The sequence below is a fragment of the Mchenga conophoros genome, linkage group LG4 (assembly GCF_057382185.1).
Source record: "Mchenga conophoros isolate Kocher_MC1m ecotype Shallow Benthic linkage group LG4, M_conophoros_male_GT1.1, whole genome shotgun sequence".
Classification (NCBI taxonomy): domain Eukaryota; kingdom Metazoa; phylum Chordata; class Actinopteri; order Cichliformes; family Cichlidae; genus Mchenga; species Mchenga conophoros.
In genome coordinates, this window is record NC_140529.1 from 32,548,260 (window position 1) to 32,563,979 (window position 15,720).

At 39.7% G+C, this 15,720-nt stretch overlaps 1 pseudogene across 1 annotated transcript; it reads left to right on the top strand.

Moving 5' to 3' along the window:
* The first annotated feature begins 1,632 nt into the window (after positions 1-1,632).
* Positions 1,633-9,983, top strand: LOC146576537 (uncharacterized; annotated as a pseudogene). Its single transcript, XR_014892259.1, has 2 exons — positions 1,633-9,354; positions 9,400-9,983. The product of XR_014892259.1 is annotated as an uncharacterized LOC146576537 (transcript).
* The last annotated feature ends 5,737 nt before the right edge of the window (positions 9,984-15,720 follow it).

Consider the following 15,720-nt stretch of genomic DNA (forward strand, 5'->3'; position numbering starts at 1 on the left):
AGCTGCAGCTCATAGGAGATGATGTCATTTCCACTCAAACACCCCATTAGCTATTTAAGCACATTAAACATTCATAATGTTTTAACAGAGGAGTTTTCCTCAGCCTTATGCAGTCCTGTGCGTGTAAGAAGCCTCAAGTCTCTCTAATGATGGAGGATTGTGTTGTTAACTTTTTATTGTACACCTGTCATGAGTAGTAATGAACAGGGTTGTAGCTGTGAATGTCTATATGTTCCCAAAGCTGCTCTGTTGGATTAAAATCTGATAATTTTGGAGGCCATTTGAGTACAGTGAACTCATTGTCATGTTCAAGAAACCATTTGTGAAACGGCATGTTATCCTACTGAACATATTAGCAGATAATGTACACTGGAACATGGTTAGCACAAACAGGGTGGGGATTTGAGACTTTGCTCAGTTGGAACTAAAGGAGCCAAAGTGTGCCAAGAAAATATCCCTCACATTGATACACCCCGACAGCAGCAGTCTGAACTGTTATACTGTTGATACAAGACGGGATGAATCCATGTTTTCATGTTGTTTACACAAATTCTGACTCTACCATCTTAATGTCACAGTAGAGATCAAGATTTTTCCAATCTTCTTGTCCAATTTTGCTGTTCCTATGTGAATAGTAGCTGCAGTTTTACATTCTTTGGCCATGATTATACTCAGCTGCAGACACTGACGCAAACAGCTGGAGGCTCCAAGTCTGAGTAGTCAATGGCGATGTCAGCGTCAACCTCAATTTTATTTCTCTAGGACATTTCATTGTATGAAGACATAAAGATAAAAGCATGAAAATCAGGTCTACAATGGCTTAAGGCAATAAAATAACAACAAAATAAAACTTTACACAGATAAAATACAATTTAGTGTTCACATACACGCACAGATACACACAATTTTTGACAGTAGCCCCAACGTGTGAGAATAAAAAGTGTTTGAATATGGTTTTTTTTAATGTAGATAAAGTTCTAAGTCAGTGGGCAGATTGTTTTTAAGAAACAGTAACTGAAAGCACCCTGAGAAGAGTTTTGCACCTGATGACCTGAGGGTCCAACTGGGTTATAAACACTAAACAGTCAGAGATGCACTCTGAGAGCAAACCACTGAGTTCTTTATGAACTAATACAGCTCTTCCTGTTGTATTTCTTTGAATTCCACTGCCTGAGGCGAATGCATAGTTCATGCATGGTTCATGGTACTGTTTTGTTTGCTTTAAAGAACAGTAACTAATAACATGAGTGCATCATCTTATCTTTTTAATGATTGTTTGAATTTTTGTTTTTTATTTACACTACAGGGCTTAATAAAACTAAATAACTCTTCAAGTCATTCAGCTTTATGAGATTCATGATTCCTTTGATTTCTTTATTCTAAGAATGAGTTTGATTTCTTGTGACTAAAATGTTGTTTCCCAGTCATGTTTTCACAGTTATTGTAGAAAGATGACCCTAGTATTCCAGTTTTGTTTCCTGTCAGGTTTTATGGCATTTGAGATGCCTGATAAATAGGTTTCTGTTTAACTTTTAGTTCAGAATTGCTGTTTTTCAACTCCTACTTAGAGTTTATTTGTGTTTAACTTCTTTAGTCTGTCTTGTCTTCCTATGGTTATACTTAGGGGTGTGAGTGTGTGTAAAAATGATAAGGCATGCGCAACTGGGTGAATGAGACTTGATTTTTATTTAGTTTAGTTCTTTTTTTTTTGTCGTTGTTACAGGAAAAATGATTCTATGTTTCTTTACCTTCTTTTAAATGTACAAAGATGCCTTTTGTCTGCCCTTTGCCTATGGTTAGATTAGTTTAGAATTATCTTTTTAGACTTTCTCAGCAAAGACATACTGTTTTGGGACGTATTGTTTTAGATTGTTTTATCTCTCACAGCCTTCTCCCAGCTCTCTGCTGACGAGACTAGCGCCACATATGGAGTTGTTTATTTTATTTGTTTTGTATTTTCTTATCCTGTTCTCACTGTCTTTCCTATAAAAATTACCAAGCCACTGTGCATGGTGTGAGTTGTTCTTAGCAGCTCACCCGTGTACACGTTTGATAAAGAAAGTAACTTTGTCTCATTGTGTCTTTATTTCTCCTGGGTCTTTTACAGAGTTTTCCCCCAACATTTCTTGGTCCTTCGACAGCCGGATCACCTCCATCGTGTCCCATCTCCGTGACCAGTCCACGTTGTTCGCCTGTCGACAGCCCACACACCAGGTGTGTGGAAAAAGACCAAGAGCGTTAAATTCGGGTCTTGGCCAACGTCTTAGAAAGCGACCCACGGTGGTGGGACCCGATCGAGGTGGACCAGACCCGGCGACACCGACCAGGTAGATACAGACACACTGACACAATCTTGCGTAAAAGCGCATTTTGAATTCAGGGAATTTAAAATAGCGGAAGTAGCTCGTCGACTGGTAGCTCTGGGAGCTCGTCGACTGGTAGCGTAGCTCGTCGACTGGAAGCTTTGGAAGCTCGTCGACTGGTAGCTTTGGAGCTCTGGGTAGCTCCCCCAGCTGGGTCTAGACTGGGTCTAGGGAGTAAGTAGCTCTGGGAGCTCCCCTTATTATAAGGGTTCCGGTCGCGCGCGTCGAAGCTGTGAATGTGAATGTGTGTGTGTATTGTTTTAATTAATGGAGCAAGCTGAATTTTCACGGTCCAATAAGAGACTGAGCTGCTCCTACTGTGTTTTTCTTTTACTGCTATTCACTGACGTGCTGGTGAGTTGAGAGAACGGTCGAGTTCCGTCTCGTAAAGTTCACACCGCTTTTGGAAATAGTCCGAAAGTAGAAGGGCGTGTGAGCAACCACTCTCGTCTCTAATACCAGCGAAGGTGATAGCAGCTGTATTGTGTATATATTACTTAAACAAAAATAAGTAAATACATAAATAAGATGGGTAATCACGCAAGTGAAATTAAAACTCACTCCTGCTGACGAGCAGTGGTGAGAAAAGAAAAGTCCAGACGCCGGACAAAAACAGTGTCTGTAAACTGAGAGATTTAAGAAAACAAAATATAAACAGTCAGAAGAACAGAACTCAACTGCCAGTTTAGTAAAACCAGAAGACGAGACACTGTGCAGTTCCCACAACCCTTTTAGTAAACCATCACTCACTCCTGCAGCCGCATCTGCAGCAACACCCATATCAGGAAGAACTTAATAATCCCTTATTAAGTGAAAACTAGAGATCAAAGTAGTTTGAGTTAGTTTAAAAGGGTTGAAAACAGACCCCACTGAGTAGATATAAATATAAAAAGTACGAAATAAAGATGAACAAAGGGAAAATTACAGTAGAAATTATCTTTAGAGTATTTGAAATTAATAATAGCAAGGATAACAACCTGTAAAGTGATATTAACAATGAAACACAGTTGGCATGATGACCATGCCCAGCATGTATAAAATGAATATAAAGCAAATAATTCACACGAAAATATTTTACTAAAATACATAAGGTATATTAAGGCTGTGTCACTGTTCAGCCAAGGACAGTGTGTGAAAAGGTAACTGTCTCCACCTTGGGAAAAGGATGATTCTGCAGGTCATCTGAAGCCCTTGATGGATACAAAATAAAATATAAATAATATATTATAATAGAACTGCCTGGTCCACCATGCAACAGAGAGAACAAATGTGACCGCAGATTGGATGAATTCAAAATTATCTGTTTGCTGAATAAGATGATCCTAACTAACAAATTGGCTCAGTAGTAGTATAGTGGTACACACTGATAAAATATTATAATATGCTATTGCTGTCATATAAGACAAAGAGGATAATATTAACAATGACATAATATTAATATGAAGAGGCACCTAAATCGGTTATGATGTAAGGTGGATAATTGTTAAGCAGTAGTCTGCATCAAGCTTAAGGTTTGCTGAAACTCAGTGTAATGACATGTGAGATGAAGACAATACGGAGAATAACTACACTAATGAAGTGCATAGAGGCACTTGACCAGCTTGAAACCTATCATCCTAGAATGACACATTGCTGAGATATAGAGCACACCTATAATAACAACCAATAAGCAAAACCCTGTAGACAACAGCTAAAACTACAGGATTGAGAAGCTGAATTAAATATGTAGACACTGCTGATGAGCATGTTCCACATTTTCTTTTCTTTTTATTTATTTGTTTCTTTTAGAGCAGAAGCTGTTGTAACACACCCGAAGAAAGACTCTAGGTCTGACCAACCATCTCAGTCGTGGGCAAAAAGATGACAGTCAATAAAATTCTAAAAGATAATTTATTGACGAAAAATATATCAAGAGATAAAAGATAAAACAGTCCAGTGTCCCACTTATGAATTGTATAAAAACACACAGTCCCAAGGCCAGAGCCAGCTATGCCACACAGCCAAGTTGCACTCCACATGTTGCCTTTAACAGGGTTAGAAGTTGTCCTTGGAGACCCACCACCCTGCAAGCATATAGTCAGTGGTCACTCAAGCCTCTGCAACTCTGCTGCCTTTAGGCTGTGGCATATAATAGGCCCTGGACTGCACAGAGAGACAAAACGACACACTTAATATAAAATTCATAGGGCAAAACCCATCCATCCCAATCATATCTGATTTCATCACATTACATACCTGCACAGAGACACAAAACAACACAGCAGTGTTATAAGTAGACCAGTGTATCAGTGCAATCAAGTACACCTGCCTCTAATTAGTCCAACCTCATTCCAGCCATTGGCTCACCAAAAATGTGACACACACAAAACCACTCCCAACCCAGTGCAACTTCACACAATAATATGGAGCTGAATTAACACAGGCACATTAGTCTACCATGTTACAAGCTGCATGCTATTACAAGCCAACATATGCAGACTTCTGCCTTGTTCGGGTGGCAGCATTTTTCTTTTTTCTTTTGTGTCCTGACACGTTTATGTTTTTTGTTTTTCTTTGATTATTTTGTTGGTTTTGGAAACGAATTTAAACAAACTTGTGACCATACTTGAGAATCACAGTGACACATAGTGATTAGGCATATGATTGAAAAATGCCTAGGTTTAGAGCTGTGAGCTATGAGCTGTGAGCAATGCAAAGTTAAATATATATATATATATATGTGTATAAATGGGAAACAACCGTAACTTGAAAGTTTGAAATGTGTGAGATCCATGAATTGTTTGAAAAACTAGAAATTATTCAAAACTGCCTTAAGTGAAAATGTAGAGTTGCATCTATTCTCCCAAACCAAGACGAACAAAAAAGAAGAAGCTTTCTGTAACTTCAAAATAAGGCTGACTGTTGACAATAGACTAAAACACTAATCCACAGGTGGCTATCAGGAACAGAGAGGCGAGCAAAGTCACAAACACTAAGGCCGCAGACAGCCACGCAGAAACAGCAGATAACATAGAGACAACGCCTGCTAGAACCGTGGAGAGGAAGGTCACTTCCCACGAGATTGTAGGAGTAGAGGACAAATTAGTTGTAAAGTCAGCTTCAGGCCACACAACTGTACAACAATTAACTGCCCTTTTAGAACTAGTACACACAGCAAGTGGCCGCAGGTGCTTTATTAAATGCATATATGACCCGTCGTGTCCAGTAAATTTGCTAGGTAGAGACGCTCTGACAAAACTTAAGATAGCAGTCATGCCATTCTTTTCTGGTATTACACCTGAGTGCCAGAAACCGACCGAGTATCACAACATTCTGAGATTTAAACAAACTCCAGGCCCAGATCCACCTTATGATCAGCAAGTGTGGAAGCTAGGAGAACAGCATTTGACTTTACAGCACAGGCCGAAATTGTGTAGGTTACGCAGTAACCACAGATAGTAAAATAATAGAAGCAAAACCATTTTCTTCTTCATGTTCTGCACAGAGCGCTGAGCTGATAGCTGTGATACGCGAAAGCTAAATACACAAAGACAAACTAATAAACATACATACAGACAGCCAGTATGTTTTCTCTGCTGTGCATCATTTCGCAAAGCTCTGGCAAAACAGAGGAATGATTACATCAACCGGTAAACCAGTCCAGCATGCGAGCCTCTTACAACGCCTGCTGACTGTAATAAATTTACCACAACAACTCGCATTGTGTAAATGTGCAGCACACAAAACTGATGGCTCTTTTATTACTACAGGCAACAATTTTGCTGACAGAGCCGCAAAACAGGCGGCACAAAAGACAAACATGACATTGATGGCAGTAAACACACATCAGATTCCACTGGATGTGTTGCAAAGTGAACAAAAAACAGCGAGCACAGCAGAGCAGGCAAAATGGCTAAAACACGGTGCAGTTCTGACAAACGATTTAATGATGTGTTATGGCAAGCCAGTGTTGCCAAAATCGCTCCACAAGATGGCGGCATTAGTGACTCATGGCTGTACGCATTTGTCATCGGGGGGAATGACCTGTATTGTCAACTCTCATTTTTACACTGTAAATTTTGAAACTTCAGCAAAACAATTTGTCAGAACGTGCATGACGTGTCAAAAATATAATGCTCAGGGTAACCTGCGCCCCCAAAGAGGCCGTTTTCCAACTCCGCCTCATCCTTTTCACACAATTCATATGGATTTTATTGAACTAAGCGAATGTCAAGGGTCAAAATACGCCCTAGTGGTTATAGACGTGTTCTCAAAGTGGCCGGAAATCTATCCAGTGAAAAAGGCAGATGCAATTTCAGTAGCAAAGTGCCTGTGCAATCACTTCATACCCACATATGGCATCCCAGCTTTGATACGGTCAGACAACGGCACTCATTTTGTAAATGATGTCATCACTAAGGTCTCTGAAGCACTCGGTTTCAGCATAAAACACCACTGTGCTTATCACCCTCAGAGCGCAGGCCTTGTAGAGAGAACTAACGGCACTATAAAGCAAAGGCTCAGGAAGTGCATGGCAGAAACAGGAAGGCCGTGGCCTGAATGTTTGGGTTTAGTGAAAATGTGGATGCGCTTAACACAAGGCTCCCATAAACTAACTCCATTTGAAATCATTCATGGCAGGCCGTTTCCACTGCCTATTACCAGTCAACCAATAGACAAAGCAATCAGAGAAAACACATTAGCAGAATGGATGTCTAAGCTGTTAGAAAACAAAGAGATCATTGTACATAATCAACAACCTGATGATGTTTCTCCAGTGTCTTGCAGACTAAAGCCCGGTGACTGGGTTCTGATCAAGGTGCTCCAAAGGAAAAACTGGAGCACACCCAGGTGGGAGGGGCCATACCAAGTCCTCCTCACTACACCGACCGCTTGCAAAATTGCGGAACGACCATCCTGGATCCATCAGAGTCACTGCAGGCGAGTCAGTGAAGCCATCTAAACACAGCTGACGGCAGGCTTGCCCGCTTGTTGTGATCTCGCCCGGTGGAGGGGTCAGCTTTCCTGGCCGGGGGGTCTACTCGCGACAGGAGGGTGTGTTCCGTCGTCATGACGTGGTGGCTCTTATCAACTGCAGCGGCCCTGACCATGGCCGGGCTCCTCACCTTTGCTTCCATGAGGGACAACAAGTCACGCTACATGGAGAAAAGGCAGACACTGTATGACAAAGGAAAGTACACCAAGTTTCCCCATGGATACGCCACTAACTTCTGGTGGCAGTTTATGAACACTACAGCTCACTTGAATAACAAAACTGACTGCTATGCATGTACCCATATGCCCCTATCCTCGCAGACGTCTGGCCTGTGGCCGTACAGCATACCTGAAGATCGCAGTTGGTGTCTGTTGGGCCTGGCAACACATCCAGGCTACGGTACTCTTTGGTCCAAAGCCAACTACAGCATCCCAGCAAAAGCAACCTGGAGGTCATCATCACTCACAAATGTGAACTGTTCCGGACAGACCTACCTACTTACCTGGCCCCAAGTCTCAGACCCACTGCCTGATGTAATTCTACTGAACAAACTGAACGCAGCGCAACTGCCAGTATGTGTGATGAACAATGGATCGCGGGCAGTGGGGGAGCTGCCTACTCACCTATGTAAGTCCATATACACTTTCTGCCCACCAAGGAACGAGAGGAAGTGTATGGCCTGTTCAATCAACGCCACCTGTGCCAGTAACACGACGCTGATGGGCCTAAACTGTCGCTCTGACTACAGCTACCGAATGCCACTACAAACAAAGACTCAGTACCAGACAGGATGTGCACGGACGGCACCCAGCAGCAGAGGAACCAGAGTTTTGGCTGACTGGTACTTCTTATGTGGCAACAAGGCTTATCTGTCACTCCCTGAAGGTTGGGGAGGTCTGTGCGCCCTGGTGGAATTATCAGATCACGTTTTCTTCATGCAAAGTGTTGCACATCACCCAAGCAGCCGGCAGAGACGTGAAGTGGACATCGCCTCCCCCAATTCTTTCGGCATTACAGTGGACACTGGAGTGCCGGGAGAGTTTCGCATCTGGGGAGGAGGAGTGAAATTCTTACAGAGCTTGATCCCCGGCATTGGAGTTGCCGAGGTGCGGGATCACGTGGAGATCAACCGATATGCTCTGCTACGACACATCAACTTGACTAAGACCCTGGGAACTGCCTTAGCAGGAGAACAGCAGGCCATCAGAACGATGGTGCTGCAGAACAGACTGACACTAGACCTGCTAACAGCATCACAAGGAGGAGTTTGCAGCTGATCGGGGAAACATGTTGCACTTTTATCCCTGATGGATACGAAACTGGAGGAGACATTTATGAAGCTTTGCAGAATTTGACCGCTCTGCAAAAATATGTCACTGACCACACACCTGGAGCAGCTACAGCACAAGGCTGGTTTGACTGGCTGTTCAGCGGTTCATGGCTGGCTACTGTAGCAAAGCCATTTTTTCTTCTAGGTCTCATCATGATAGCACTGCTCATATTAGTGTTGTGTGTGTCGCCATGCCTAAGAGTAATGATTTCAAAGATGATAACAACTACAATGACTGCTTATATTGCCGTGCCTCAAGAAGAACAGCATCCCGTTGCAATTCTATTAGAAGAGAACTTGTACTAGCTGCTAATAAATGACGTGGTGATTAAAAATGACTTGTCAAGTGATCATGCACTGATTAAAACATTAGTAGGTTATGCAAGTTTTCATGCTTTTATTTTTTGAAGTCTTGACTTTTAAACATGAAGTTTTTCATTTTTATAACGTTTTCATACTCTTATTTTTTTTTTTTTTGAAGTCTTCAGTTTTAAACATAAAGTTTTCATTTTAAATATGAAGTTTTCATTATTTTACATATAAAGTTTTCAATTTAAGGTTTGCATCATTTTAAATATAAGGTTTTCATCCTTGTATTTTTTGAAGTTTTCATTTTACATATTAGGTTTTCATCATTTTTAAATATAAAGTTTTCATTTTACTTTTCATCCTTTTATTTTTTGTAAGTTTTCGTTTTAAAATATAAGGTTTTTATCCTTTATTTTTTGTAGTTTTATTATTTTTTCTTGTTTATTCCACTTGTTATTTCATTTACTCTGATTTTCATTTACTATGTTTTTCTTTTTATTATTTTCTTTTGTTTTATTCTTTAGACCAAATGACTGCCATTTCTGCTATGCTGACATTTTGAAAATTTTGGAAATTAAAAATGGCCTAAGATACTTAATAAATAATTTTCATAGACAATTGTTGTATACATTTAAAATAAGTTAAACAGGAGGGAATGTTACAGGAAAAATGATTCTATGTTTCTTTACCTTCTTTTAAATGTACAAAGATGCCTTTTGTCTGCCCTTTGCCTATGGTTAGATTAGTTTAGAATTATCTTTTTAGACTTTCTCAGCAAAGACATACTGTTTTGGGACGTATTGTTTTAGATTGTTTTATCTCTCACAGCCTTCTCCCAGCTCTCTGCTGACGAGACTAGCGCCACATATGGAGTTGTTTATTTTATTTGTTTTGTATTTTCTTATCCTGTTCTCACTGTCTTTCCTATAAAAATTACCAAGCCACTGTGCATGGTGTGAGTTGTTCTTAGCAGCTCACCCGTGTACACGTTTGATAAAGAAAGTAACTTTGTCTCATTGTGTCTTTATTTCTCCTGGGTCTTTTACAGAGTTTTCCCCCAACAGTCGTGCATTTGGTTCTTCCTGCACACCCTCCAAACCCATGATTGGGAAGTAAAAGCAACATTTAACCCAATTTGTACATCAAATACACAGTGATTTCTTCACTGATAGACAGATCATGTGACTCCGGACTCCAGTAAGCAGCTGTAATGTGTTTGTCACAGTATGTAAAACTTCCAAGTGTCAAGTGTTTTGCAGATAGCTAAAGTCCTGGGAAGATAATGTGCATTTACACTTGGCATACATCATGAGGCACTAGCAGAAACATAGGTAAAATGTTGTTGTTGTTGTTTTCCATTTGCATGGAATAACCACAATAAGGACTAGGCCACGACTAGAAAAGGGGAAGCCAGTGTCACTAGGTATCATAGGGCAGTCAGACAAACACTTTGCTTCAGTTGCTGTCTGATTATTCAATAACCCAGACGTCTGGTTTTCCATCATTACAGGCTGCCCTGCTGCCTCCCACAGCAGTCATTAGCTTGTTACAGACAATGCCAATTCCATCCAAAGACTCCATTAGCAATTTAACCACATTAAAGGCAAAGAAGTAACTTTTCATAATGACATTCATAATCTTGTAAAACAACAGAGTTCCTCACCACCGTGTAACCCTGTGCCTGTGTGAAGCCCTCAGGCTCTCTAATGACATAAGATCGTGTTATTAACTTTTAATTATACATATGTCAGGAGTAGAAGGAGAAATTGGCAAATAAATAAATAAAAATAAAAAAGTTCTGTGCAAATTTTTCACATGTCTAAATTGGCTTACACAGGATCAGCTGTGAAGGTCTGTATGTTCTTAAAAATTGGTAAACACAGTTAAAATGTGCATGTGAGAGGACAAAAGCAAATTTATTACAGTTTATTGCAGCAGGGAGGGTGACAGTGGATGAGCGATGGGTTGGAGGAAGCAAAGGATGGAAGGTGTGCAAAGTACTTCCTCCATAAAGTCATGCTATATGCAAATGTAACAAGACAGAGATTCTTTGTTGTGCAACAAGTCACCTTTTAATAACAAATAACTTGCTGGTTATCTGATTCCTCTGTAAAACTGTGTCATTAATGGTGTAATAAAAGACCAAATGTAAGCCTGTTCCTCCATGTCTATACAAGGTGGGACTTTTGCTGAAAGTACACTGAGCTTCCTTTCAGGCTTTTAAGGTCAAGAGGCCGCATGCTGCAAACATCACCAATCTGCATGTTTCCTGCCAGCTTGCATGTTATTCTTTGCAGTGCATTCTCCTTCACGATGCTTTAATAGACAGCAGAATTCATGGCTCCATTTAACACAGCAAGTCTGTCAGGTCCCAAGGCATATAAACAGCCCCAGACCATCACACCTCCACCACCATATTTTACTGTTGCTATGATGTTCCTTTTCTGAAATGCTGTGTTACTTTTACACCAGGCCTCAAACTTTCCAAAGAGTTCAGCTATTTTCTCATCAGTTCACAAAATATTTTCCCAAAAGTTTTGAGTTTCAAATGTGAGATGAGCCTTTGTTCTTTTTGGTCAGCAGTGGTTTTCTCCTTGAAATCTCCCATGGATGCCATTTTTGCTCAGTCTGTTTCTTATTGTTGTATCACGAACTCTGACCTTAACTGAGACAAGTGAAGCCTGCGGTTCTTTAATGTTGTTCTGGGTTCTTTTATGTCCTCCTGGATGAGTTGTCGATGTGTTCTTGAAGTAAGTTTAGTAGGCTGATCACTCCTGGGAATGTTCACCACTGTTCCAAGTTTTCTCCACTGTGGTTCACTGGAGCCTTAGAAATAACTTTGTAACTCTTTCCAGGCTGATAAATGTCAGTGACTTTGTTTCTCGGGTGTTTCTTTAGATCATGACGTAATGTGTTGCTTTTTAAACTCTTTTGGCCTGGTTCACTTTGTATTTACTCAGGCTATCTTTGTCTAATATTTACAATTTGTTTAATGATCTGAAACATGTAAATGTGACAAATATCCGAAACTCTAGGAAATCAGGAAGGGGGCAAACACTTTTTCACACCACTGTATACATCAAATGGGGACACAGTATATTTCCAGAGTTTCAGAAACACAACCAAAACACCAAAATAAACAAAACAAAGAAATAATCTTTATGTCCAAGCAAATTAATCATAGCATCTTACTTATCAACAATTACATGACATGCATGAAATATTACTTATCTTATCAACACAAGGGGAAGTCCCAGTGATTCTGGTGTTGGTGGTGGTGATAAGCGTGCAGTAGTAGTAGCCAAATTAGTTATTAGATATTCTGGTTCCAGCTTCTTGTATGTAAAGATTTTTCCATCTTTGTTATAAGCAGTATTTATGTGGGTTGTTGTTTATAAATTCAGGCCATTCGTGCTTATTGTTACTTTTTCTTTTTACTAAATTTTATTCTATTTATTGAAGACATAAATGCAGGATGTTGATAACACAATTAACCTAAGGCAAGCTTTTAATGCTAATGACAAAGTCCAGCAGGAATCCAGGAAACTCAGGACTCAGGAAGACAGAATGAATGTAAACACCCAGGCAAGACTAGAAAACCAGACATTGGAAACACAAAGCTGGAAACAAACAGCAAGCATCAGAAAACAAGGAAAAGAGAGGGATGACTCAACAAAGGATCAGGGGAGACAGAGATAACAGACACTAACATGCAAACTTGGCACAGAAGTGCAGAAAGGGGAAAGCTAAGGAAACAATAAGAGAATGTACAAAATAAATCTGAGGCAGAGAACCAAAAACTGACAAAAAGACTCTGGATACTTAGAATAAATAATAATTATCAAACTAAAAACCAAAAGGAATGTTAAATAATAAAAAAGAATTCAAGCCCTCTTGAAAAACCCTCTGTCCAACGCCCAGGACCACGACATTCATAATTAATTCAGGTTTGGAACAACTAAACCTTATTTATTATTTTGATTGTGCTTTTTTCTCCCTAATTGGTTCCATCTGCCGAGGCTTGGCTCAAAACTTTCTCTTGGATGTCATTATGGCCTTTGGGACTTCTTGGTCACTTTATGGAATATTTGGTGGATTTTCTCAAGCTGCAATCCTTTAAATTTAAATTGTCAACTTCCACGGCTGTGACTATCGAATGTCTCCACATGGGAGTGTTGCAGAAGACATGGGCCTTAGGGAGGGAATATTGGGGTCGTGTGGTTTGGAACAGCTGATCCTTGTGCATTCCAAAGCTGTTTAGTGGTTGGTATTTTTATGCCTCAGTGATCTATTGCCTCCCTGTACAGCTCAGAAAAATCACAACCAAAACACAAAATAGTCAAATGATATCAACAGGCAAGCACATCTTGAAAAGGAACAAACAAACACAGATTCCGAGAAACAGTAGTTCACTCTGAAACGCAGTGCACCTGCAGATGCTGTTCATTTAACTGTGGTTAAAAGTTGCAAGAGTGAAACATCTCTGGCAGGTGGTTCAAATCAAACTTTTGAGAAATCCCATGCTGCAACCACTAGATGGCAACAAACCTTGAAAATTAACAAAGTTTATTTGCCCATTTATGGATCAAAATTATGTACACATTTGACAGGTTCATTGAGAACACGTGGAAAATCCATCAGTTTGAGCTGGTTTGGGTTGTGGGTCAGTAGAAGTCATAACAGCGGCCTAAGAGAGTTCACTGAAGGATTACTGTTCTTCAGAAAGCAGGAAATAAAATTAATCACAACAGGATTAGTCACGGGGGGAAAGGCATAGGGGATGAAGTTAAATTGTATAGCCACATGGAAAACTAATTTAGAGAGAAACATGACTAAGCAAGTTCCAAAGGATGTGAAACCCATGATCCAAACATGGATCCACAAAAAACAAGCACATTCATACACATTCAGTCAGTGACAATTTTCTGCTTCTTAAGACTTACAAGTATTACAGATTTTATTTACCTTTGTGATTTTTCTCATTTTAATTTTTCTACCACAAACAACTGTAAAAATGAAAAAAAAAAAAAAACATATCTTTGTAGAATGCAGTTTCTATACTGAATAAATAAAACGATAGATGGATAGATATGTTGAATTGAATTTAAGGGGTAATTTGCTGGTTCACATTCATGTCCTTGCTCACAAGATAGATATTTGCCCTGTGTATGCATATCAGTGTGTAGGTATGAACATACTTGTGTTTGTGTACATGGGCGACTGACAGGACAGCTACAAGTAAGATGAATATTGCTTTCAATCATTAAACAGAATGCACTGGCCCCCCCGGCCATGAAAATGAATGCTTGTTTACTTTGGAAACATCAGTTTGACAAAACAATCAATTTAAAGGCTACTTTTTTTTAACCTTTTAATAACATTTTCTTTTCATCATTAAAATGATAAGCTAATTTTGATTGAATTCTTTTCTACCAAAGTTACCCAGGATGATAAAGGAGGTGAAAATTTAGTGCTTAATAAGTGTGCGACAGTCGTTGAGAGTACTTCTTGCTCTTCTAACTTTCAATGTATAGCATGGTGCAACTTTCAAGTACAATCTAGAATAATACAAAAACAGTAAGCACTGACTGATAGAAAGAAAAAGAGCAGCAGCAGATTCTTATTTCACTACTTAATATACTACTTTTGTAAAATAACTGGGTATAAAATATTACAATTATTACAAACACACAAGCCTTATATAAACTGCATAGACCACCTCACAATTAACTTTATCCATCCAGGTCCAGAGCTGCATCGTCCTCCACCAACAAACTGCAGTATGGACAAACAACTCAAAGGTTGACTGAGTTGTTTCAGTAATAGTTCTATTTCTGGTAAAAATGCAAAGCTGTCTTTCACAGTGTATACAAATTGATACTGTTAAACATTTTAATTTGCATTACAAGCAACAAGCAAATATGCTGCTTAAACATGTTCACCACTATGCTGTGTGAACATGTAAACTCCACCTATACTGTTTTATCACTGGTGTAACTCTGTTGCAGAGTAAATTAGGAATAAGGCCATATTGTTACAGCTTTGGGAGCCCATTATCACTTTGTGGAAGCTAGAGTAACTTAAATAATACAAGAACTTCTTTCATTGCCACTCTGGGAACTACCGATAGCAGTGGTTAACTTTGGGACCAGCAATGTTGTGCCACCCTGCTGGGTTTTGCTTTTTTTTTTTTTTTTTTTAAATCAACAGATCCAATATATTTTTATATACATTGAACCAGCACTAAATTAAGTGGAGAAATGCTAAACATCAACTTTCAGCAAAAGAATGTAACCACTTGGCACACATACTTCATAACAGGTGTTATTAAGTATATGCGTTTGGTTTTTATTGCCCATTTATTGAATGTACGTGCACAGACAGATGAATATTTGGTCGCATGTAATAAAACATGTCACCGTGTGTTAAGCCTTCAGGTTTTCTCAATTAAAATATATTGCTAATGCATTAGTGCAGGGGTGGGCAATTCCAGGCCCTGAGAGCCAGTGTCCTGCAGGTTTTAGATCTCACCTTGGGTCAACACACCTGAATCGCAAGATTAGTTCGTTACCAGGCCTCTGGAGAACTTCAGGACATGTTGAGGAGCTCATTTAGCCATTTAAATCAGCCGTGTTGGTTCAAAGACACATCTAAAACCTGCAGGGACACCGGCCGTCGAGGCCTGGAGTTGCCCACCCCTGCATTAATGTCATCATGATGGAAGTAAACACACAAGACTACTG